At 44.9% G+C, this 26,495-nt stretch overlaps 1 pseudogene; it reads left to right on the top strand.

Moving 5' to 3' along the window:
- LOC101177455 overlaps positions 1-26,495 on the top strand; it is an 86,220-nt pseudogene that overhangs the window by 55,584 nt on the left and 4,141 nt on the right.

Consider the following 26,495-nt stretch of genomic DNA (forward strand, 5'->3'; position numbering starts at 1 on the left):
GCATTACAAGAAGTCAATTCTCCAGGAAGACATAACAATCCCTAAGGTGTGTGCACCCAACAACAAAGCATCAAAACACACGAGACAAAAACAACAAGGAGAAATCATTAAGTACACTATTATAGTTGGAGACTTCAACACCCCTCTACCAGTAATGAACAGATCCAGCAGGCAGAATATCAGGAAGGACACAGCTGAACTGAACAGCACAATCAATTGATCAACTGTATCTATTTGACATTTATAGAATACTTCATCCAACAACAGCGATGTACACATTCTTTTCAAGCTCACATCATGGAGCATTCATCAAGACAGATCACATTCTGGGCCCTAAAACACACCTTAGCAAACTTTAAAGGATAGAAATCGTACAATGTCTGCTGTCAAACAATAATGGAGTTAAACTAGAAATCGTTAACAAAAAAATAGCTAGAAAATCCCAGAATACTTGGAGATTAAACAATACACTTCTAAAGAACACTTCTGGGTCAAAGAAGAAGTCTCAAGAAATGTTAAAATATTTTTAAGTAACTGGAAATGAAAATATAACTTATGAAAATTTGTGGGCTGCATTGAAGCAGGTCTTAGAGGAAAATGTATAGCACTGAATGTATATATACGAGAAAATAAGAAATATCTAAAAATCAATAATGTAAGCTTTCACACTAGGAAATTTTTAAGTGTAAATTATGTTCAAAGTAAGCAAAAGAAAACAAATAATAAAAATTAGAGAAAGAATCAATGGAATGAAAAACCGTAACGCAATAGAAAAAAATCAACAATATAAGCTGGGCTCCTTGAAAAAAATCATTCAAATGGATAACCATCTGGCCAGGAAAGAAAACAGAGAGAAGAGGCCCAGCGTGGTGGCTCATACCTGTAATCCCAGTACTTTAGGAGGCCAAGACAAAAGAATCCCTTGAGGCCAGGAGTTCGAGACCATCCTGGGCAATATAGCAAGAACCCCATCTCTATGAAAAGTAAAAAATATAGAAATTAGCCAGGCATGGTGGCATGTGCCTGTAGTCCTAGTTACATGGGAGTCTGAGGCAAGCAGATCTCTTGAGCTCAGGAGTTTGAGGCTGCAGTGAGCTATGATCATGCTATTGCACTGCAGTCTGGGTGACAGAATGAAATCCAGTCTCCAAAAAAAAAAAAAAAAAAAAAAAAAAAGAGAGAAGACTTCAATTTCTAATATCAGAAATGAAAGAAGGGGTGTCATTACTAATCCTATGGACATTATAATAATAATAAAGGAATGCAATGAACAACTCTATGCCCACAAATCTGATAACCTAGATGAAGCAAACCAATTCCTTGAAAGACATAATCTAGCAAAATTCACACTAAAAGCTTAATGTTACTAAGCTATACTCATAATTTAATATTATTAAACTATTGGTTTATAATAGTTAATAATCTGAATAGGCCTATATCTATTAAGAAAACTGAATCAATAATTAATAACCTTCCAAAGCAGAAAGCTCCAAGCCCACTGGTGAATCCTTTCAAACATTTAAGAAATTATACCAATTCTCAACAATCCCTTTCAGAAAATAGAAACAGAGGGAATATTTCCTAACTCATTCTATGAGGCCAGCATTACCTAATACCATAACCAGTCAAAGACATTATAAGAAAGGAAATCTAGAGACAAATTTGATAGATTATGAAAAGAGATGCAAAAGCCCCCAACAAAATATTAGCACTACAACCAACGGGCATTATGAACCAACAAGCCGTAAGCAGGAAACAGCTGACCACCAAACACTTATGGGAGGAGGAAGAAGATGACATCCTACAATAAAAGACCAGAGAAAGTAACAAGGTGCAGAAAACTGCTGAGAAGGGAAAAACTCTTCTATGTACAAGCAAAAAATCCTTAGAAACATCTCCCATCCATTCAAGAAAGCATTAAGAGAGAAAAGAGCAAAAATAATTGTCTGTTAGCACATACTGAGTAGGAAACAGAATCGGGAACAAAAGACCATGGAGGACTTTACCAGTGGAATTAGTACCACCCTGTGCATGATGCATCCCAGAGACCTAGAACCTGTCTGCCCCATCTCCAGAGGCAGCTGTGGAGAATGGTCAATCAAACTACCCCAACAGAGTACACCCACATTGATGATTAAAACAAAATCACCGAGTTGTAAAAAGAAAAAAAAATGGTAAATTGAATCCAACAATATAATAAAGATAATTATACACCACAACCAAATGGGATTTGTTCCACTGAGAATGTGAAAATGCCCCAGAAACAACTGATGAGGAATGACCCATGCAAAAAGCACATAATCAGAATTTCAGAATCTTTGGCCAAATACATTCTGAAAATAGTCTCAAGGGGAAAAGTGATCAGGAATAAGGATTTACCCAACTTCTAAGCAGAAACACAAGAACTTAGAAAACAATGCTGCAATTCAAAATTCTGAGGAAAATTTCTTCCCAATTTACAATTTTATAGCTCTCGAAACTATCAATCCTAGTAAAGGAAGAAGGTCTTTTCACACATGCAAGGTTTCAAATGTTTTACCTGTCATGCACAAGTGATCATGGATCCATGGGAGAGGGTTTGCTTCACAGCACTGAGAAAGGACGCCGAGAGAGGGAGTCAGTAAACAGAATTCCACACAAAAGAAATCTGATGGAAATTCCCAGAATAATAATGAAGATATCTAGTAACCAAACGTATAAGGTAATTTTAAATATGCAATCTCTTTATAAGAAAATTTAAAAGCTTTACTGAAAAACATTAAAGAAGATCTAAATATATGAAGTGATAGATCTTGTCATTAGACAGGCTCAAGGTCAAAAAATAATTCTTCCAAAATTAATTCATAGATTTAGTCTAAGTCCAGCTCAGACTTCAGTGGTGATAAAGTTTATAAGCTGGTTATAAATTTATTCTGAAATACAAATTGGCAAACATGTCAAAGACATTCCAAAAGAGAGCAATATGAGCCAGGTAGGCGTATGTAGAGCCTGCTGGCATGGAGACTTACTTTAAAGCTGTGCTAATTTAAGGCTCTGGGGGTGGAACGCGGGAAAGCAGCAAGCAGACGATCCTAGGGTTCCCACAGAACCAGTCAGAGTTCACATTTCCCCTAGCTGGAGTGGAATAAACCTAATCCAGAAAGGGTATCACCTCACCAGGGGTCAAAATAACCCATAAAGTAAGGTCATTTCAGTCTCAAAGGATCAAACCTTTTCCAGGTAATTTTTTTTATAGCCACTACAACTAATGTTTATTGAGAATGGGTAACATGCATTACAAATATTACCTAATTTAATGCTCTTTACAACCCTATAACTTAGGTATTGTTATTGTCTCTATTTTGGCAAATGAGGAAGTGGGGGCACAGAGAAGTTAATAACTTGCTCTAGGTCACACAACTCAGACATGGTAGTGCCAGAATTCATAAGGAGCCTTCCTTTTAAGATTAATGTAAGGTCAGAGATAGCCCTCAAAAAGTTTCTGGCCATATGGGAACTTATATTACTGCAGTGAAAGCAGCCCTTGTGCTAATTGGCACAAGATTACTAATTGGCAATTGTCACTTTCTGTGATCAGAGCCAGCAGCCCTGCTCACTGTTAGAGAGTTCAGTCAAAATGCTGACTCGTGGTTATTTTACTCTTCCATGGTTTAGAGGAAACAGAGGCCAGTCTGCTTTCTTCTATTAACATTTCCTATATAAAGTCTTCTATTAGCATTTCCTCTATAAAATAAACCTCATAAATCTCTACAAGGGGTTACATTCTCCATTACTCGGCTCCTGCATTTCTTTTTTTTTTTTTTCCTATAGGTTACTGGGGAACAGGTAGTGTCTGTAACAGGAGCAAGTTCTTTAGTGGTGATTTGTGAGATTTTGGTGCACTGATCACTCAAGCAGTAAACACTGCACTCAATTTTTATTCTTTTATCCCTCTTCCCCTTCCTACCTTTTCCCTCTGGGTCTCCAAAGTCCATTGTGTCATTCTTATGCCTTTGCATCCTCATAGCTTAGCTCCCACTTATGAGTGAGAACATACAATGTTTGGTTTTCTATTCCTGAGTTACTTCACTTAGAATAATAGTCTCCAATCTCATCCAGATTTCCCAGTAATTTGACTGCATCACAGAACAAGTCTCAGAAACATTTAAAAGAATATAGAGCAGTAAATCTAGCACCCAACAACATGAAAATGACAATGTTTGTAATGGGATCAAAAATTAAGGACCTAACCATTCAGAGGATAAAAATGACCCGTCACGAAAATAAAAATCAATCAACAGAAACAGACATAGAAATGACGTATTAGTGACTAGAAAAGGAGATTAAAACAGTTACTATAAATATGCACCAATGTTCAAAATAGTAAAGCATCCACAAAATTAGAAATATAAGAGGTATAAAAATGACTCAACTCAAATTTCTAGAAATGAAAAAGACAATGTCTAAGATTAAAATACACTGGATAGCAAATAACAACTTGGATGAATCTCCAGGGAATTATGCTGGGCGGGAGAAACAGTCCCAAAACATTACGGTATAATTCTATTGACAAAACATTTTGAAATGGCAAAATTTCGGAAATGGAGAACAGATCAGTGGTTGTCAGGACTTAGAGATGAAAGAGGTGATAGAGGGGCAAGAGAGAGGTGGGTGCAATTATAAGAGGACAGTACAAAGGGGACTTGTAGTGTTAGAACTGTTCAGTATTACAACTATGGTGGTGAATACCTGAACCTGCACAGGTGTTCAAATTGTATACAATGTAGTAGACACAGATAGAGACACCTACACACAGAGTGCAAGTAACACCAGGAATCTCCGGATAACATTGGTAGATTGTATCAATGTCAATATCCTGGTTGTGGTATTACAGTCAACCCCCTGTAGCCTGAGGTTCTGCATCTACTGATTCAAACAACTACAGATGGAAAATATTTGAAGAATAAAGCAATAAAAAATAATATAATCGAAAACCAATACAGCATAACAGCTGCCATACATAGCCTTTACATTATATTAGGTATAAAAGTAATCTAGAGATGATTTAAAGTATACAGGAGGATGTGGGTAGGTTATATGCAAATACTATGTCATTTTATATCAGGGACTTGAGCATCCATGGATTTTGGTATCTGCGGGGGTCCTGGAACTAATCCTGCTTGGATACTGAGGGATATCCCTGTAGTACAACTTAGCAAAATGTTACCATTGATGAAAACTGGGCAAAGCATACAAATGAGCTGTATTATCTCTAACAATAACATATGAATCTAGGGTCGGGCATGGTGGCTCACACCTGTAATCCCAGCACTTTGGGAGGCCGAGGCAGGCGGATCACGAGATCAGGAGACTGAGACCCCCATCCTTGCTAACATGGTGAAACCCTCTCTCTACTAAAAATACAAAAAATTAACTGGGCATGGTGGCAGGCGCCTGTAGTCCCAGCTACTGGGGAGGCTGAGGCAGGAGAATGGCGTGAACCCGGGAGGCGGAGCTTGCAGTGAGCAGAGATTGCGCCACTGCACTCCAGCCTGGGCGCCGGAGCGAGACTCCGTCTTAAAAAAAAAAAAAAAAAAAAAAGAACAAAGTACCAGTTAACTGTAGGTCAACATCAAGCCATCTAGTAAACATACCGTTTAATTCACACAAAAAAAGTGCAGCTCTCTGAGGGGACGTAAAAAATACGTTAGCAAATAATGGCCAAAAATTTTCTAAATTTCATGAAAACTATTAACCCACAGATCTAAGAAGCTCGATGATGCCTCACACCCCTATGGATCTTTTCAATGAAAACACAATGCCATATTGGCATGAAGGTAAATCTACAGATCAATGAAATGTAATAAAGACTCTGGAAATAGAAAAATGGAGAGAAAGTAATGTGGAAAAGAATAATCTTTCCAACCAATGCTGGATTGATAGAAAAGCCATATGCAAAAATAAATAAATGAATAATTCTCAACCCTTACACTTCACACCATACACAAAAATTAACTTAGAATGGATAAAGGATCTAAAGGTAAAACTAAAAACTGTAGAACTTCTGGAAGAAAATAAATTCTTAGTAATCTGTAAATAGCATGGGTTTCCTAAACAGAATATCAAAAGTTGGAACTACTACAGAAACAGAATTATAGACTTCATTACAGTTAAAATCTTTTGATCTTCAAAATACATTGTTAAGAAAATGAAAAGACCAGCCAACAACTGGCAGAAAATATTTCTAAAACATATGTCCAATAAAGAACTTGTATCTAGAACATACTTTTAAAAAACTCTTACATTTCAATGATAAGACAAGTAGCTCGATTTTATAAATAGACAAAACATTTTAACAGACACTTGGCCAAAGAAAATATATGGATAGTGCAATAGCACATGAAAGATGCATGACAACATTTGCCATTAAGGAAATGCAAAGTAAAAGCCCAGTGAGATACCACATGCCCACCAAGAATGGTTAAAATGTAAAAGACTGGTAAATGTTGGACAGAAAGTAGAGCAGCTAGAACTCTCACATACTGCTTGTGGAAATGGAAAATGGTACCACCACTTTGGAAAACATTTAGACAGCCTCTTAAGTAGTTAAAGATACACCTACCCTATAACCCAGCTCTTCCACTCCTGAGTATTTAGCCAAGAAAAATGAAAATATGTGTCCAAACAAATACTATTTATTATTAATAAATATGGGACATGAATATTTATGGCAGCTTTATTTGTAATTGCCAAACTCCAGAAGATGACCAAATGCTCATTACCAGGTGAATAAACAAACTGTAGTATACCCATAAGATGGAATACTATTCTGCAACGAAAAGGGAGCAGGCTATCGATTCGTGCAATAATGATGAATCTCGAAATAATTATGCTGAACGGAAGAGGCCAGACAAAAATAGAGTCCTGCTCCATGATTCCATTTATATAAGGTTCTGGATGATACAAAGTAATCTATTGTGAAAGAAAACAGGTTTGCCGCTTGCTTCCTTCCTTCCTTCCTTCCTTCCTTCCTTCCTTCCTTCCTTCCTTCCTCCTTCCTTCCTTCCTTCCTTCTTCCTTCCTTTCTTTCTTTCTTTCTTTCTTTCTTTCTTTCTTTCTTTCTTTCTTTCCTTTCTTTCTCTCTCTCTCTCTCTCTTTCTTCCTTTCTTTCTTTCTCTCTTTTTCTTTCTTTCTTTCTTTCTTTCTTTTCTTTCTTCTTTCTTCCCCTCTGTGGCCCAGGCTGCAATCTACTCGGCTCGCTACTGCCCGCGCCGCGGACTGCCTGGGATTGCCGCCGCGCGCCACCGCTGCCTGCTTTTTCTCCTTTGGCTGCAGGCGCGCGTTCGCCATGTTGGCCACGCTGGTCGCCAGCTCCCGACGCCGAGTGCTCTGCCCGCCTCAGCCTCCCGAGGTGCTGGGACTGCAGACGGAGTCTCGCTCACCCGGTGCTCGGTGTTGCCCGGGCTGGAGTGCAGTGGCGTGGTCTTGGCTCGCGGCAGCCTCCGCCTCCCAGCCGCCTGCCTTGGCCTACCAGGGTGCTGGGATTGCAGCCCCTGCCCGGCCGCCGCCCCGTCTGGGAGGTGGGGAGCGTCTCTGCCCGGCCGCCCCTCTGCCCGGCCTCCCCATCTGGGAAGTGAGGAGCGCCTCTGCCCGGCCACCCATAGTCCGGGAAGTGAGGAGCGCTTCTGCCCGGCCACCCATAGTCTGGGAAGAAGTGAGGAGCGCCTCTGCCCGGCCGCCCCATCTGGGAAGTGAAGAGCCCCTCTGCCCGGCCGCCCCGTCCGGGAAGAAGTGAGGAGCGCCTCTGCCCAGCCGCCCCGTCTGGGAAGAGGTGAGGGGCGCCTCTGCCCGGCCACCCATCGTCTGGGAAGTGAGGAGCGCCTCTGCCCGGCCACCCACCATCTGAGAAGTGAGGAGCGCCTCTGCCCGGCCGCCCCGTCCGGGAAGAAGTGAGGAGCGCCTCTGCCCGGCCGCCCCGTCTGGGAAGTGAGGAGAGCCTCTGCCCGGCCACCCATCGTCTGGGAAGTGAGGAGCCCTCTGCCCGGCCACCTATCTTCTGGGAAGTGAGGAGCGCCTCTGCCCGGCCGCCCCGTCCGGGAAGAAGTGAGGAGCGCCTCTGCCCAGCCACCCCGTCCGGGAAGAAGTGAGGAGCGCCTCTGCCCGGCCGCCCCGTCTGGGAAGTGAGGAGAGCCTCTGCCCGGCCACCCATCGTCTGGGAAGTGAGGAGCTCCTCTGCCCGGCCACCTATCTTCTGGGAAGTGAGGAGCGCCTCTGCCCGGCCGCCCCATCTGGGAAATGAGGAGCGCCTCTGCCTGGCCGCCCCGTCTGGGAAGTGAGGAGCGCCTCGGCCCGGCCGCCCCGTCTGGGAAGTGAGGAGCGCCTCTGCCCGCCACCCATCGTCTGGGAAGTGAGGAGCACCTCTGCCCGGCCACCCATCGTCTGGGAAGTGAGGGGCGCCTCTGCCCGGCCACCTATCGTCTGGGAAGAAGTGAGGAGCGTCTCTGCCTGGCCGCCCCGTCTGGGAAGTGAGGAGCGCCTCTGCCCGGCCGCCCCGTGTCTGGGAAGAAGTGAGGAGCACCTCTGCCTGGCCGCTCCGTCTGGGAGGTCTACCACGGAGGCCAGAAGCAATGTGGGGGCTGGACGTGGTGGCTCACGCCTGTGGTCCCGGCGCTCTGGGGGGCGAGGCGGGTTGATCACTTCGGGCTAGGAGTTCGAGACCAGTCTGGCCAACTTGGCGAAACATGAAAAATACAACAGACAAACCAACCAACCAACTCAGTGACAACAAAACAGGTCTACCCGGGAGTCATACTCTAATTTTTTCTATTTTCCTCCCTTTCTGATCCTTTATCCCACTTTCTTTTTCTTCCTCTTCCTTCTCCCTCTTCTTTGTCAAATAGAGGATTGAGTTATTATCACTGATCCATATAAAGTCCCTCTCTCATTTATTTTAACTCCCACCCCCCATTTCTATTCCCCGACTCCCATGTGTAACCTTCCTAATATGTTTGATACGCATCTTTTTGTTTGTATGTATTTTTAGAAAATGTTTATTGTTTTTGTGTGCAAAAAAAATTAATTAAAAAAAAGAAAAAGAAAACAGGTTTGCCGTTGCCTGAGATGGATTGCAGACACACGGAGAATCTTCGGTGGTGATAAATATGTTCATCATTTCGATTGTGGTGATGGTATCATGGGTGCACAATAAACATTAAAACTCATCAAATTATATACTTTAAGCAGGTACTGTTTATTTTTCATAATTACTCCCCAATCAAACTGGAGAAAATGAGCAAAAAAAATATATTTGGGCTCCCTTCCTGGTACAAGTCATTGTAACTAGGTGTGCAGTCATCATAAATTATTTTCTCAATCACGTGAGATCACATTCAAACAACATGTTTGTTCCTTCAGAAAAAATGGGGTCCCTGTTCCAATGCCTACACATTTTCCATCCGTCTTTAGAGGTGACAAAAACCAAAGAGTAAGAACATCCTACACACGGTCCTGAAGGATCGCTTTTATGTAAGATAGGAACATCTTCACTAGGTATGTATCTAGAGCAATTCTTACACAAGTATACCAGAATAAAAGCACAGATGATTTCTCAGCAACATTATTTTAAGAGTTCCAGGAAAAAAGCCTTTCCAGTTTGGGGTGTTTTTGTTTTTTTTGTGGGGTTTTTGTTTTGTTTTGTTTTTTGTTTTTTTGGCTATGAAATGGCCATAGGAGAAAATATAAATAAAATAAGTTATTGTCCCATGGTGGAATACTATACAGCAGTGAAAATGAACTGTAGCTACATCCCTCAGCATAAATAAGTCTCAAAAATACAATATTAAATGAAAAAAGCAAAATGTAAAAACACTCCAAACTGAGTATATCATTTAGAGATACAAACACAGGTGGTAAAACCAAGCATGACGGTCACCAACACACACAGAGTAGCTGTGCTGGTTGTTTATGGCCTCATTCCATCTGATTGTCCCGTGCCCATGGCGTACTGGTTGTTAAATATTTTGAATATTGTCCCTCAAAAAAAACTATAAAGAAGGCTGAGAAAATAGGACCACAAAATTCCATTTCTTCCCATATCAGGAAAGTAATGAGATGTAGGAAACGAAGACTTAAAAATTAAAGCTGTTGGTTATCTTCTATTTCTCATACTTGGTATTTTTTATTTTATTATTCTTTTACTCTATGTGCTCACATGTGCATGGCATGTGTGTATCTGTGTGTGCTCTTTCGGTTTTTAGGGGTCTTTTGCTTTCGTTTTGTGTGAAACCATTTATGTATGACCATAAATTCTCTTGTTTATATATTTCATGTGGCAACCAGGCTCCAAGATCACTTCAGTGGTCTTGTTTTCTGACATTCATGTCCTGTGTACTCTCCTCCCCCAACAGTAAGTGGGATAGGCTGTCACTGCAGAAATAAATGACAGTGTGTGGTGTCCACATCAAGGGCATAAAAAGCAAGTTCTCACTCATTCTGGAAGAAACCAGCTGCCATGCTGTGAGGAAACTCAAGCAGCCCTGTGGAGAGATCCGTGTGTCAAGGAAGCAAGGCTTGCTTCCAGCAGCCAGCAATAACAGCCAGCCATGTGAGTGAGGCATCCTGAAATTGGGTTTGCCTATTCCAGGTAAGTCTTCAAATGACTGTAGCTCCAGCTGACATTTTAACTGCCATTTAATAAGAGACCCAAAGGCAGGACCACCCAACTAAAAAGTCATGCCTTAATTCCTGACCCACAGAACATGGGTGACATAATAAATGTTTTTTAGTGTTTTAAGCATCTAGGTTTTAGGGTAATTTGTTATGCAGCAGTAAACAACTAATATATTTTGGAAGATGGAATTGGGATGTTACTGTAACAAAAACCTAAAATGTGGGAGATGCTGTGGATTTGGCAGTGGGAGGAAGATGGCAGGACTTTAAGGAATGTTAATGAAAGCCTAAAGGACTTTCAAGGGACTGTTGGCAAAAGCATGGTGACATTTGAGAAGGTTGCCTGTGAGGGCTTAAAGGAAACTGAGGCGACTCATTGGAAACTGGTGGTTATGCAGTGGCAAAACGTATAGCAACGCTGTCGTCTACAGAATGTGGAAAACAGAAAATGTATCCTGTGAACTGAGTTTTAAAGGTGCTGCTGATTTTTTTTTCCTGCTATTTATACTAGCAGGAGCTGTTGAACATTCCCAGCCTCTCCATCTCCAGATGGCAAAGATGTTAAAGGTAAGAACTGGCTTCTTATCAAAGATCATACATATCCAGGGCCCTCTCAAGAAAAGAAGATTGAAAGATGACATCCAGTGTGTGACTGCAAAATCCCAAAGAACTGTTCAGTCAAACAGTAGGACTTCTGCATATGTTAAAGGTGTTGCCATTCGGCAGTCTCAGTAGCAGCCTAAAGGTAAAGAGAAAGATTTATTTTAAAGAGATTTACGGGCATGACTTCTGTCTAATGGAATGAGCCCATCAAGGAGGCTCCTAGCTACTGGAAAAGAATTGCTTTGGCAGAAACATCAGCTTGGACTGAAAGGGACAGAGGAGTACAAAATGAAAAGTGGCTTTGAACCCTCAAACATTTGCAGACAGGAAGACTGAAAGACTACTCAGTTTCAAACGTAGTCTACAAAGGAGGAATGGCGGAAACATAGAAATAAGGCCGGCAGGGCAGAGCCAAGAAGGAGGGAGACTCATTCCCAGACAGGAATAGGACTGAGTCCTAGTCACGTAACTTTCAAACTGTGCCCGGATGGATTTCAGAATTGGTATGGACCAGTGACTCCTGTACAGCTCCCATTTCCCCTCTTTTTAGACGGGAACGTCTTAGCAGCTATCTTGTGCCTGTCACATCATCATATGTTGGATGTGTGACAGGCAAACAATTTGTCTCTTTCATTCATAGATTCTCAGATCAAGAGAAACTGGACCGGAGTAGCCTCAACCACACTTGGGCCTGATTCAGATCGTGAGATCCTGGATTTTTCAAGGTGATGCTTTTACAGGATGAGACTTGGGGGGCATGGAGATGACTGTAGTTTGCATGCAGGAAGGACACGAGTCACTGGGGGTGAGAGGGCAGACTATGGTAGCCAGTTTCCAAGAGAACCCGACCTCCTGGTATTCATACCCTGATGTATTCTCTTCCCAAATGAGCATGGCTTAAGGGTGTAACTAATAGGATATTGCAGAAATCATGGAGTATGACTTCGCAGGCTAGGTAACAAAAGATATTTTGGCCTACCCTTAAGTTCTCTGGGATCACTCATTAGTGGGGTAACCAATGGCCATGCCATGAGGACACGTCAGCAGCCCTGTGGAGAGGCCCACGCAGCAAGGAACTAAGGGCACCTGCCGACACCAGCCTCATTCCAGCCTGCCAGTCTTGTGAGTGGCATCCTGACATTCTATGACATCCTGAAATCATTGCTTTAAGCATCCAACTCTTGGGGTGATTTGTTAATGCAGTGATAGACAACTAGATTTTGGAATGCAGAAGAAAGGTACCTCAGTAACAAAAACTTAACATGTGGGAGAAGCTGTGGATTTGGTGGTGTGCAAAAGCTGGAGTGTCCACTCCCTGTACAAAGCTCTCAGCCACTGCAGTGCTGGTGGGGTCCTGAGTACAGCTTCATAAGAAGTTTTCAGTTAAGCCACTCCCAAATTCCTGGTCCACTGAATCAGTGCAAGGTAATAGATATTGCTGTTTAAGGCCACTGAGTGTTAGGTAATTTTTTTATGCAGGAATAGATAATGTTTCCTAATAAAAAATTTTATAAAAGAACAAAGTATAGGGAAGCAAAGGGAAACTGGAAAATATTGAGGAATGAAAGCAGAGGTAGCACATGGGATCTAAAACAACCCATTGTTTTACATAAATGGGATCATATTTTATTTACTATTCTATGACATATTTTATATTTAAATTTTATGCAATTTTTTTCAGTAAAAGGAAATGACATGGCATTTTCATGATTTTTAAGAAAGGAGTAGTTATTAAAATTTCATTGTGTGTGGTTTTCTATTTTTTTCTTTCTTTCTTTCTTTCTTTCTTTCTTTCTTTTTTTCTTTCTTTCTTTCTTTCTTTTTTTGACAGAGTCTTGCTTTGTCGCCCAGGCTGGTGTGCAGAGACGCGATGTCGGCTCACTGCAACCTCCGCCCCCCAGGTTCAAGTGATTCTCCTGCCTCAGTCTGCCAAGTAGCTGGAATTACAGGTGCACACCACCACACCCAGCTAACTTTTTGTATTTTTACTACAGATGGGGTTTCGCCATGTTGGCCAGGCTGGTCTTGAACTCCTGACCTCAGCTGATCCACCTGCCTCAGCCTCCCAAAGCGCTGGGATTACAGGTGTAAGCCACCGCACCTGGCCTATGTGTGCTTTTCCAAACAGAAACATTAGTTCCAGTGAAAGAAAAAAAAAAATTGGGGTAGACTGCACCACCAGGAAAGAAATTGAAAGTATACCACAATCAAAAAAATGAATTAACAACCTTATTTTATTCTTAATAAATGAGAGGATTTTTTAAAAATCCACCTACACTCCTACCACAGTGATAGTTGGTTTTATTTTCCTCACGTTTTTTCCAGGTTTTACTCAAATGTATTTGATTTTACACGGTTAAAATCAAACACACAAGTTTTATTCTTTGCTCCCTTAATGGTACATCTTACAGATTTTTCATGTTATTCCACAGACTTTACGTGTATCATTATTACAGATGTGTGACAGTCCCTTCAGTTTCTTCAATAATTTATATATTTCTCACTGTCCAGCCAGATGTGCAAAGAAAATGTGGATTCTTTATCCTTTATAAACACTTGGATATTCTCATGATATTCATGAGAGTAAAACCAACTATCACTGTTGGTTTTATTGTATTGTATCTATTGTTTAGAGAGGGGGTCTTTCCTTCGCGGCGCTGGAGGCCTGCCCTCCTTCCATGGGTCCCCACCTTGGATCCTGTCCTGGGTGCACGTTGGCTGGTTCCACTTAGTAAGAGTGAAATGGAATCCAGCTGAGAAATGTGACTTTCTCTTTAGTACGGTCATCCCTCCCAAAGAGCCTGGCTGTCTCCCACTGCTGGCAAACCCCACCTCAGCTCCTGCTGTGCGGCGAGGCCTCTTGGTGTCCACTTGTTACACTGCAATCCCACCTGCCCCCAGTCCAGGCAGCTCACCTGGCCGCTCTCATCTGCAGGGCCCTTCCAACCCCACTTTGGCAGACTTCTAGGGCAAGCTCCCCAGCAAGTAGCTCAGATCTACCCTGCATCCCTAGGACGTCGGGGTCCCTTCCCACGCCACACAGCAGCTGATGCCGTTCTGGCACTCAAGCTTGTGCTTCATTTCCATTTGTAATCTAGGGAAGGCCCCTGCCCCTGCGCTCTCTTCGCAGGAATTCTGAAATGAGCAAGGCCAAATGCCCTCTTCCACAGGCCTTCTAGCCAACCCGTCTAACGCACCTCCCTGCTGTGCTTCTGCATCCCTGCCCCTGCCCCTTCTGCTCCCAAGGTGGGAGGATGGGGAGCAAAACCGAAAAACATCTGGGAAAGAACGCAAAGGAAGACAAAAAGCAAGCAGGACCCTTACCACAGGAAATAAGCAGCTGAAATGAAGGGGGAAACCAGGAGCATTGATCGAGAGCATGGGGAATGGTCTAGTGCCCCAAACAAAAGTGTTAGGTGCCCATTGGCTTCAGCAACATGCAGGTACTGGGGGACCTTGAAATGATGCTGTTTCAGTGGAGTGGAGAAGAGAAAGTCAGCCAGCCTGCAGTGGCTTCAGGAACAAGTTGAGGCAAGAAAGGAAGACAGTGGATGTAGACACTGCTTTCAAGAAATTTGGCTGTGAAGGGAAGGAAAGATATGAGATACGGAATGCAGGTGGCAAATGCAGCATCCAGCATTTTTGCTTTTTGGATGGGGCAAAGGTAAATTCAACACTGATGAGAGCCAGCCAGTAGTGAGGGGAAGGCTAGCAATTCAGACAGGGTCTTTTCTGCAGGAGGGAGGTAGGGTTTTCTGCTAAGAGAGTAAGCAGCAGGGGCAGGAGGATCAAAGGACCCGGGCACCAAGAAGTTTGGAAATAGCTTCCATGCTTAACGCAGGAAAAGCGGAATGAAGACATACAAGAATTACCAAGGAGTGCTGGATGCCCAGGCGGCCTCAGCCAGCACGAATTGACTGAGGCAGTGACCTGGAAGGAGATGGGTGCACCTGTGTGCTTCCCAGCAAATCCCGACTTCCGGGTCCGGTCACAGAAGTGGCAAACCGTCCATGGTATGGATGACTTCAACCACCTACTGTATTTGTCAGTTCTCACCAGACCGAGCACAGGAGTTCGAGTAAACACGCTAGCTGGAGTGTAAGCTCCAGGAAGGCAGGACGGTGCTGCCCACCCTGACACAGCTGAAGGGTCCTTAGAAGTCACCTAGTCAAACCACTCCATTAACAAGGAAACTCCCAGTTTGGAGAAGGAGGCGGGAGTCAAAGGCAGACCTCCTGAGCTCCACTCCCAGACCTTTCGCCAGCACGGGGTGACCTCCAACTCCCTCAGAGAACACAGCCCTCCCCCTTTGGCTTCCAGCTGGAGCGTAAATTCCCGAAGGACAGCTTCACGAGATGCCCAGATTTGGTAAAACCGTAAAGCAGAAATATCATTCCATTTTTAAAGCAACACAACCTCCCCACGTGATAGTCAGCTATTTACTGACAAAGCTCACAGCTGCGAGGAGGGGCTCCCAAGGACACAACACCCTGTGCCCTGGGGTTTCCACGAAGATACATTCCTGGGTGTGGGCACGGTACTCCCCCCCTCCCTGCGGCAACGCGACGGGAGGGCACCGGCGCGCTCTGGGGTTCGGAACGAGGCCAGCAGGGGGCGATCTACACCACTGAGTGTTTTCCCAGCGCGGTTTGTTGTTTGGAATGAAATTCACGTGTGATCAATCACACTTTAAATATCTTCTGTAGCTAGCAAATATCAAACATTTGTTTTCTAAATGGTTTACACTCCTTAGCTCCCCCTTTATAAATTCAGTAGTAGAGAGGTCGTGGTGAGGGACAGAGAAGGAACACCAGACCTGGGTCCGCTGAAGAAACAAGCCCAACAGGAAACTCCCAGGCGAGACCGCTCAGTTGCCTCCCAAACACAGATGGAAGACAGGATTTTCTGGAATCACAGCAAAAGAAAAAAAAAAGCCCCAGCTTTGAACATCTCGACAGCAAATTCAATGTCTAGTCTTCATTACTGAGCAAGTTCCCTAAAACTTCAAGGAGGTAAGCACATCAAAAAAGTACTAAGTGTGAAACCCTGGGAATATAAACACATAAGAGACATCCTCCCTGTCTTTGAGGAACTGATAACAAAGGGGAAAGAAGATACTATCTCAGGAGTGCTCTGAGCATGGTTAAGGGTGATTCATCCCTATTTAATCAATATAGCTAGGGAGGAAGGTTCCAGTTGGGAATGAAAGAATAGATGGGACTCCAATCAGATTGTGGAGCACTGGAAACCAAGATAGCACATGTAGCCATTTTTAAGTTTGAATAGCAATTATCTTTCTAGTACATAATCAGGGTGCAAAGCTTATACCCCTCATAAAAGATTTTGCTGCTGAAGTTCAACTGCAGCTTCCAGATCAACACTTCTCCCCAACCAACCCACCTTTTACTTTGTCCCTCCCCCAGGGGGCTCAGGCCCACTACTGGGGCATCTCAGCAGGACATAAGCCAAAATTAGGCCATCAGTATCGTGCTTTGGAACGGATTTCATTCTCGATTTTTGAATCCCTTGAATCTCTGCGGTATTCTTAGAAAGGATGGTGTCCTTTATATAGCTTCCCATAAAAAGTGTCTGATTTGTCTGGATGTCCAGCACATTTTAGCAAACTCAAGCCTCTAGACCTGAGAGCTGGACCATTGCTTCTGCAACAAGGGAACGAACACAAAGCTAAAGTCAGACACAGGGATGGAGCCAGTTCCTCTGGTCTCATGTGTGTGGGGGCCTTCCTGTGCCAATGAATCTACCTCTACCACTCACCCCACCCCAGCTGCATCCCAATCAACAGACAGAGCTTGGTGTGGTGGCACCAGCTGTAGGCCCAACTACTCGGGAGGCTGAGGTGGGAGGATCACTTGAGCACAGGAGTTGGAGGCTGCAGTGAGCTATGATCATGCCCCCCCCTGCACTCTAGCCTGGGCAACAGGGAAAGACCCAATCTCTAAACAATAGATACAATACAAAACAGACACCAAAAAAGAAGCACCAGAATTTACTTTGTTCTAAAGGATATAGGCTTTGTCACTTCAACAGTCAGGTCATGGGAGTTCTCAGAAAGTGTTTTGACATTTGCTCCCTAGCAGAGGAAAGTCATTTGTGAAACTATTTTTAAACAGAAAAACTAAAAAGGTGGGGTGCCATCTCAGATGCTCATTAGACATTGAGTCCAGAGCCGCTTTGGGGGGTAAGACAGAGACACTGTGCTCTAAATACCAGAACAAGCATGAAGGACAGAAACCAAATCTGTGCAGCCAGTCCACTTCTTTAGGAAATTCTATTGTAAATACTTTGGAGCTGATGGACTCTCCTGTGTCATCTTCATATCATGAAACCTAATAAAGGTCTCCGAATGCCTGCTTCCCCAGCACCTCCACACAGTAACAATTTCTTGCAGTTTCCATTTCCTTCAAACCTCCCACTGTTGCTGCCACCCTATGGAAGATGATCTTATCTCAAATACTTCAGAGAAAATCTGAAGACACCGGTCAGGAATTCTGATGCATCCTGACGCCATTTCACCAGAGCCTGTGTGCAGCTAATGCCACTCACTGCATCTTTTTTAAAAAACAAAAAAACTAAAACGAGAGCCCTTTCTTTCTATCAAAAGGCAGCACTTCTCTAGATGCTTCTGAGTAGCCTGGCCCACCCGGCCTCCTCAGGCACTCCACTTCCTTTTTCCCTCTTTCTCATAAAACCTCAGCCTTTTCTCACAAAATGTCTCTCCATTGGCATCCGTGCCTGCTCTCCTTTGCCCCTGGGAGCCCCCCGGGATTTGGTCCCCTCCAGCTCCTTGCTCTCTCTTCCCATCGGAGCTTTGTTTTGATTCATCTGGCCATCCGTCTGTCCACTCTTCCTCAGCTCCACTCCTCAGCACCCCCCAGTCGGACATCCAGCCACTAAAACGCTCTCCTTTAGGCCAGCAGAGGCTTGCGTGATGATAAGCCTGCCATCTTGCTCAGTTTCTTCATGGCTCTTGGAAGCCTTGCACTCAGCTAACCATCTGTTCCTTCTTGAAACACCCACTCCCCGGCTTCCTGAGGAGCCACTCTCTGTTTACCCTCTGACCCTCTGGCCACATTTTCTGAGTTTCCTTTCAGAGCTCCTGCTCCTTCTCCCAGCCTAGTTTAAACATTGGAATTTATCAAAATCCTGCTTTCAACTCACTTCAGTTCTCACTCTGTGATCTCTCTTCACAGGTCTCACCCACTCCCATGGCTTCAAATATGTTCACAATGCCAAATTTCCGTCTCTCGACCCAATCTCTGCTCTGAATTCCAGCCCTCCAGATCAACTCCCAACTGCACATCCCCGTGTGAAGGTCTCACATTGCCTCAACCTCAGAAGGTCCCAAAAACAGTGTAGAGTCAGCCTCCCTCCAGCACAAGCTCCTCCCACTTCACAAAATGGTTCTTCCATGGGAAAGTCATTTGTGCTGAGGACAAACTCATCCTTGATCCCTTTGTCCCTCCCCAATTGCATCCAACATGGCATTGAGTCCTACCCATTCTGTGTCCTAAATATATTTCAACCTCATCCACTTTTCTCTGTCTCTACTCCCTGTAACCTAACCAAAGCAACTACCATTTCCAAGGCCTGACACTCCCAAGAGCATCCTACAGGCTTTCTTTCCCCCATCCGTGCTCCAAACAGCAGCTAGTTGGGAGAACATTACTTCCACAAACTTTTAAGTCACTGAACACCGTGATCTTTAGCGTGGTGTCAGGCCCCATGCAGTCTCACCTCCAGCCAGTCCTCCGCAGGGACACATGCCCCAGACACAGGGCTGTATTTTTTATTCTTGGGCGCCAAGCTTTCTCTGACCTGGGAGGTTTCTTTCATGGGTTTGCTGTATCTCTAACCCTCTTCTTTCCTACCCTCCTAATTCCCTTCTCCATCTCTCCTTCCCTTCTCCTCTATCCAGTCCAACCAGGCCAATTCTTTTCGTACCTTAGAGTCTTAACTTGAATGTTTCTTTCTTAGGGACATTTTTCTGATGGCCAACATCCTTAGAAAAGTTTGTATCCTGTTATGTATTCATAACATTTCTCCAACTGTGTGATTGCAACTACCCAATTGTAATTAAGTAATTACTTGTTTAAAGTGACATCTGCCTTTCTAAATGACCAGCTCCGTGACAGCAGGGCCTGTACATGGCTGGGCTCACCATTGCTTCCCTCCACCCTAGAGCAGGTCCTAACACTCTCAAGCCAGTAGATATTTGCCGAATGAGTTAATGAACCCTCAGCTCCCGCTATCGTGTGAGCAAGAGTTGCATCACACCTTCTTATGCACCTCTTCAAAGCCTCAAGGCCTCATGAATCCTTAGTCCAGCTCTTCATGGGCTCAGGAGGATGGTTGCAAGTCCCAGTCTGCCCAGGAAGCACTCCCAGTCACCCTTGTTGCCCTGGCATAATTATTGCGACCCCTCCCACCCCGGTTCACTCTCAAAGTGCTCCGGTTTGAACTATAAAAAATAGGCTCAATGCATGCTCTGATGGGCTTGATGCAGGCACAGTGTGAAAGAGGCCACATGCCTCTTGCCCTCAATGCTGGAGAGGTCACTGGTTGACACCACAGGTGATCTCACCCCTGGGGTGCATGAGTCCAAGGGTAGGGGAGTTAGCACCCCAACTGGAGAGGAGAGCCAGTCCAGGAATCCCCCCTTTTCCATGGCAGAAGAGGCATCCCCGGAACTAGGATGGTGTGGCTTCTCAGAGCCACAGTCCCAAGCTCCCTGATATGAGCTCTCTCCCTGTCTCTCTTCTTTATCCCCACCCCCTCCTTCCTTCTGCATCAGGCTTTGATTTCTAGAGAACCCAGATTAAAATGAGGATTTACTTCCATGTGGCCCTAAAGGGAAGAATTAGAACTGAAGAGTAGGAGAGCAGGAACATGGGAAGACACACTTTGGTTCAATACACAGCCTACCTGACAGAAGCACACATATGGAATTATCTTCCTGGGGGAAGAGTTCTCTGTCGCCATAGGTGTTCAGATAGAGGCTAGACAGTCACAGACGGGACTATTGCAAGGAAGAGCTCAGCATCCAATTGGGCTGGGTTAGCTTTTCATTGCCTTCCTATTGAGGATTCTAAGATGCAATATTTAATGAAAAGTCATTTCATATGTCTACCTTGCTTAGAGAAAGTAATTGAAATGTGGAGAGAAATTTAATTGGCAAACCTTATCCAAAGTATTGTTTCCCATGAATAGTCCGGCTCACCATGTGCTCAAAGAAGGGCATAATGGCCAAAAGATCCTGACTTAACAATGAAAAAAGGTACAATTATCCCCAAACATTTCCAGCTGACATAAATATGCACACCCCATCTAAAAAGTACAGCCAACCTGAAGGCCCCATTTGCTGAAACTAGTAACCCATTTCTCTGAAATCAGATGATTTATTTTCCTTTGAATGTATCATTTCTGAAGTAATAGGTTACTATTATTTTTAAGTTAATTTTTTTAAAGGTCTGTCTGAATGTTGAAAGATAAAGTTCACATCACCCTCCCATACTAGCAAGATAGAGTTTGGTATTGTTTTCAAACACGAAGTCACTTTCCTTCTCAGGGAACTGGCCTGGGAGTGTCTCGGAGAAGTTAAACGCAGTGTGGGCTCAGGCACAAAACTGAATAATGCCACTGCAACAACTTGATTCTCAGGAGAGAAAGAAGACTGGCTCGGAGTACATTGGTGGCTACGGAAACCGGCCTTATGGACACTGTAGAGATGTTTCCATCTAAGTCTGTTAAAAAAAAAAAAAAAAACCCAAGACTCCAGCAAATTCAGGCCTGTAAATGTTGGAAGCAGTTTGCTGCAGTGGTTAGGTTAAGGCTTCAAGGATACAGCTGCAGGAGGCTGCGTGGGTGGCGGCACCACGGGTCCAGAAACCAGGAGGGAGGGAAGGGGGGTGTATTCCTCCTGCCCAGCAGGCAAAGCAGTCCACCAGGTGGGCAGTGTCTCCAGCCCACAAGCTGGGTTTTCAGGGCAGTGCTCCAGCACCAGCAAGGGTCTGGGGTGCTAGACAGGGAAACTGAGGCAGAGACCCACCCACACAAACTGGAACAACTTGGCAGAGGAAAAGAAGACACAGGCAGATGCACACCTCAGTGCCTTCAGTGGGCACACAGGCACTCCAGTGCACCAGGGAGAATGATGAGAAGAACCAGGTCAGACCTCACCAGATAAGATTAGCCCAAGAACGAAGGGAAGAAAAATACCCAGGCGGGAACCCACAGAAATGTCAATGGAAGCAGCTAAGCAGGACACCCCTTGACACTTCTTGAGGCATGACTGACATGTGTCTGGACCTTGTTTTTATTTGAGTGCCCATTTGCCATTCCCAGGGCCTATGTCCTAAGTCCACCTAGAAAGCCCCGGCTCCCAAGCCTCTCTGAAGTGCATCATTTTTCCCACTGCGTGCACTTTTTGGCATCTGCTGGAGCTCGTGAAAGCATCCCTATAAACTTTAAAAAATTAATCAAAGAACAAAGGAGAGGGAGAAATGAAAATAAACCCAGCTGGTGGCACACTCAGCATTCATCATTAGGTCAGCAGCTCTCTGATCCACTTTGTCATAGCTGTTTGGTGCCAATTGCCCCAGAATCACATGGACCCTGTTACAAGATTATAGTTCCCCTTAACTGCCCTATCGATAACAACTTGAACATTACAAAACGTCAAGTTTCCCTTTGAGATATTCTTTCAGGTCCTGCATATCAGTGAAACTACTGACTCAGCTGGTCTGAAGGAACCTAGGAGAAGCTGACTCACCAAGGATGACAGTTTCCACTTCCTGATGAGTTCCTCCCCTTTTCCCCGACCAATCAATGACTCTAATTTTCCAGTCCCTCATCCTCCACGATCCCCTTAAGGATCCCAGCCCAGAACTTCTCTGGGAGATGGATTCGAGGGTCTCCTCCCATCTCTTTGCTCAACGCCCTGTGATCACGAAACTCCCATCTCTGCTGCAAACCTTGCTGTCTCCATGTCATTGGTCTGTGACTGCACAGTGAGCATGTGAACCTGTTGGTCCTGTAACAGTCTCATTGGAACCATTTCATGGAACAGCTTTTCCTTCAGATTGAGCTTGTCACAGGGACCAGAGTCACTGCAGAATTCAACAGTTGTCCTCCTCATTGCCCTCTTCTCTTCGATCAACCAAGTTTGCTTTTCAGCCAAGTTCTCCAAAATGAGCAATGTGCCATATTTTGAGCATTCATGTGAGCACAAGCAGTGAACAAGAATTCTGTGAACATCGGTTTTCCAGCTCCAGAACCCTGGGGTCTCTCCTACATCCATCTCTTAACTTCTCACTGAAGGCACTACTTCCCTCACCTTTTTACCTTTCCTCCCTCGTGGAAACAATGATGCTTCTTATAGCATCATACTGGGATTACGCTACCAGTATCCACGTACATCTATTCAAAAAACCAGATGGAAGCAGCCTGGTAACGGTGATGGTCTGGCCTAAAATGATCTAGGTCTAGAATTTATAAGTGGAAGAGAGCCCTGAATGTCCTTAGTTTAATTCCTGTATTCATAAATGTGAGGATTAAGAATTAAAGGGGCTAAGTGACTTGCTCCTTTGGATTTGCCCAAGGACCCATGGCTAGCTGCCAGCTAGTGGCAGCAATGGAACTAGAATCCAAATGAAAGTTTTTCCCATCTCACATACTCCCAATTTTTACAGAACAGATAAGGGAAAATTCACGGCACCACTTGGAAACCGGTTACTCCAGATATCTTCCTCTCCAGCTCGTGTCCACCAAATGACAGCCAATCACATTTGACAATGTACAAATCAACATTCACCCAGCACTTTCTGTGCACAGGGACTTTGGGGAAAACAGGAGAGTAAGATGAAGCCATTCCATTCCATGGCTCAAGAGCTCATGATCTAGTTGGAGAAGCGAGACATTCATCCAATAGGTCTGTCAAGCGACCACACGCCAGGCACTGCTGGAGACACTACAAGGCATGAGCTAAGCAGACTTGGTGCAGGACACGGACCACATGAAAGCAAGGCAAATAAACAGGCAAGAAGAGTTCAGATGGAGCCCATCAGGGGCAGTGTGAGGGAGAATGTCTGGCCACTCACAAAGATGGGGAGGCTGGAGGCCAGCTCTTCTCAGAGGTGTGATATTTGAGCCGGTATGCTTGGAGAAGAAATAGACAGCCTGCAAAAACCTGGGAGAAGAGATTTCCTGGGCCAAGGGACAAGGAGGCACAGGCCAGAGGAGCAGGTAACCAAGGAGGTGGAGGGTGCGAGTTAACCTCAGAGAGTCAGGCACAAAACCAGGACAGGCAAGGTTCATTTAGCCCAGGTGAGGAGTTTGGATTTTTTTCTAAGGGGCCAGAGGGCTTTATGCACAGGAGAGACATCATCTGACCATCATCCCAAAGCTAAAACAGAAGTCCACATGTAGACCGTGACAAATGAGTGTGCTGCCACCACAGAGGGACAGCTGAGAGGTAGCTGGGAGGCCGGCTGTGGGTGGCGGATGTGAGAAGGGGGACAAGGTCACCACAGAAGCATCACGAGGAAGGCACCTGTTTGCCTATTTCGGTGTCTGACCACACATTTGCTTATTTCCGGTCTTGGAGGGAATGGCAGCTTTTTTGTGACCCCAGTTACCTTTGTGTTTCCCTCCCCAGTGCTGAAACATACAGGCCAAATAATTTCCTTAACGTTCCTGTTGGTGGTGGGAGCATATGGAAGATGTTGCTAATTTGGGAAGAAGAGGAAAAGCTTTCCAAGAGTGAGGAAAAGCTTTCCAAGAGTGAGGAAAAGCTTTCCAAGAAGTAGGAAGAGCATGCAGAGACGCCCCGACAAGAGGCTTCATGCAAAGCTGGGGCAATGAACCCCAAGAAGTTTCCCACCAGGCACGGAGCAGAGTGGGTGGCTGGGGAGGCCACCAGGGGTGGACTCCTGGCCCTCAGCAGTCCAGCTCAGGGTGCCGCTTTATCCTGAGAGTATAGTGGGTTTCCACAGAAATCAATGCCTAGGAGTGAGGGATTGGGTGTGCCTGTTAAATGTCATTCAGGCTGTGGTATGGGGACGAGGCTGAATATGAGACAGAATGGAATGGGTGAGGCTGTCTGGGGGGTGTAACAGTGATTCAGGTGAGAATCAAGGAGCCCTCAACTAGGATGGACCAGAGGTCATTCACCAAACCTCAGAGTGGCATCCAGAATGTCACACTGCCCTCTTCACGTGGGCCAGATAAGAAACTATTAAAAGTAAAATAGCCAGATGCTCAGGGCCTTACTTTGTGGATGATGATTTAACACATAACACGGAGCACTTCCAACATAACCACATGCTAGACAATTTCCACCTATTGTCTTATTTGAGGCTCACAGCAGTCCTGACAATACATAGAGACTATGTCAGGAAGGAGGCCCAGGAAGCACAGCCGTGGCTGTCAGAGCCTGGCCGAGGTGGCTGGGTGGTCCCCACTGTGCTCAGAGTGTGGGCACATTGGGACCCCTTCAACAAAGCAGAAGGCAAGCGGCATCTCAGTGGACACCTTGCCCTGTTAACAGGGGAGTTGGGGGAAGCAGCCTTTAAAAGAATGCTGGGGTTGCCACCGGGTTTCAGACACCAGGAAGTCCACAGCCAGGTCCTGGCACCCTCAGCCTGAGCCTTCCCTGGCTCCCCTTAACTCCCTTCCTGTCCAAATTCCTCACTGCCAACCTCTTCAACTTTCTTATTTTCCAACCCTGAAGAGCAAGAGCAAGAGAGAGAGGTATTAACAAAAAGTGCCTTTTTCTGCCTGCAAAGCCCTCCCTAGGCTCTGAAACCCCAATCGCAAGGAAGGCTCTTAAACCTCACCACCCTGCCCCTCGCTTTCTGCCAGGCTGTGGGAAACCAATGCCTCCTCAACGTTTTTGCACACTCTTAAGGACACTTCATGGCTGCTCTCCATGCATCCCATTTTTTTAACACACCCTCATGCCCCTTGAGTCATGAAGTTTAACATTCTTTTCAAGTTTTCCCAAAAGAACCAACTTACACAAAAGCATTGATGAGCAACGTGGACTTTACAAATCGGTGTGTCTACTCCGATCCTAGCGGGAAACCTCAATGTCCACATTGGACATGCCCTTTGTTCTAAATCCCTTCTCATCTGCTTGACTCTTGGCTGAGGGGGCAGCATGGCCTCTGTCTCCTCTCATCCCCTGCCACCCTCTGCACAGCATCTGTCCTGGCACACTCCATCCCGAACGCAAAGTGATTCAGCCTTCCCATTCCTCACCTGGCGTCACCTCCCCAAACCCGGCAGTCCTTCAAGAAAGGAATACTCCATCTCAGCCCTATGCAGAAGATGGGGTAGCCATACCATATAAACAAGGGTCTTTAAATTTTATTATTTTATTTTTGCTTCTGGCTCTACACAGAAATCCAGGGTTGGGCTTCATTTTTGCTCAAAGATAAGTGTCTTCTACGAGGGTCCATGTTGCAGGAGATGTGTGAAGACCACCAGCCATGGCTTCCAAAGCGGGTTAATCCTGACTGGCTCTCACTCTGAGGAATTATGCCTTTCCCAGCTCCAAACCCAAGGGGTCTTACTTAAGAGGACAGGTCATCAGGGTTTGACCAAAACTTCTAATAATTTTCCCCCTGACAAGAATGCAAGCTGAGGATATTTTGAGGAATGAGACCGAAAGTAAAGAGAATGGGCTCAAAGGACATTACTAGAAAGTATCTGGGGAATAAAGAGATGTGATGGGGATTTGAGAAAGAGCAAGAAACGCTGGGCGACAGGATCGCCTTCATGGGTCTTGGTGTGGCCATATCACTCCTCACTTCCGAGCTCAGTGTGTGTGTGTTTGTCAGAAGCAAAGGTGCACCTGCCCCAAGGGTGGGTGACAGACAGAACACCCAGGCCACTGGGGAAACCAGCTGGGCTTCTCCAGGGGCACTGTCCCTGAGTGAGGGACTCTGCTGGCACCTGACTGCGATGTTTGCCTATAGGTCGTGGTCTGTTGCAATTAATTGGCTTAGGCAGTAAATCATAACCTAAGAGCACCCACTAAATGTCCTTCCAGGGCCAGCCTACTTGTCACCCGTGAAATGAATTCAAGCTTCTTCCCGAACAGAGAGGTTACATTCTAAATAGGTAAGAAGTCAGTCGCCAAATCATACTGTGGATCCCTTTCCTTCTATAAGGGTTTTATAAGCTTTAGCTCCCCCTGCCATTAAAAAACAAAACAAAACAGAAAA

This window comes from Nomascus leucogenys, chromosome 4, assembly GCF_006542625.1.
Source record: "Nomascus leucogenys isolate Asia chromosome 4, Asia_NLE_v1, whole genome shotgun sequence".
NCBI lineage: Eukaryota > Metazoa > Chordata > Mammalia > Primates > Hylobatidae > Nomascus > Nomascus leucogenys.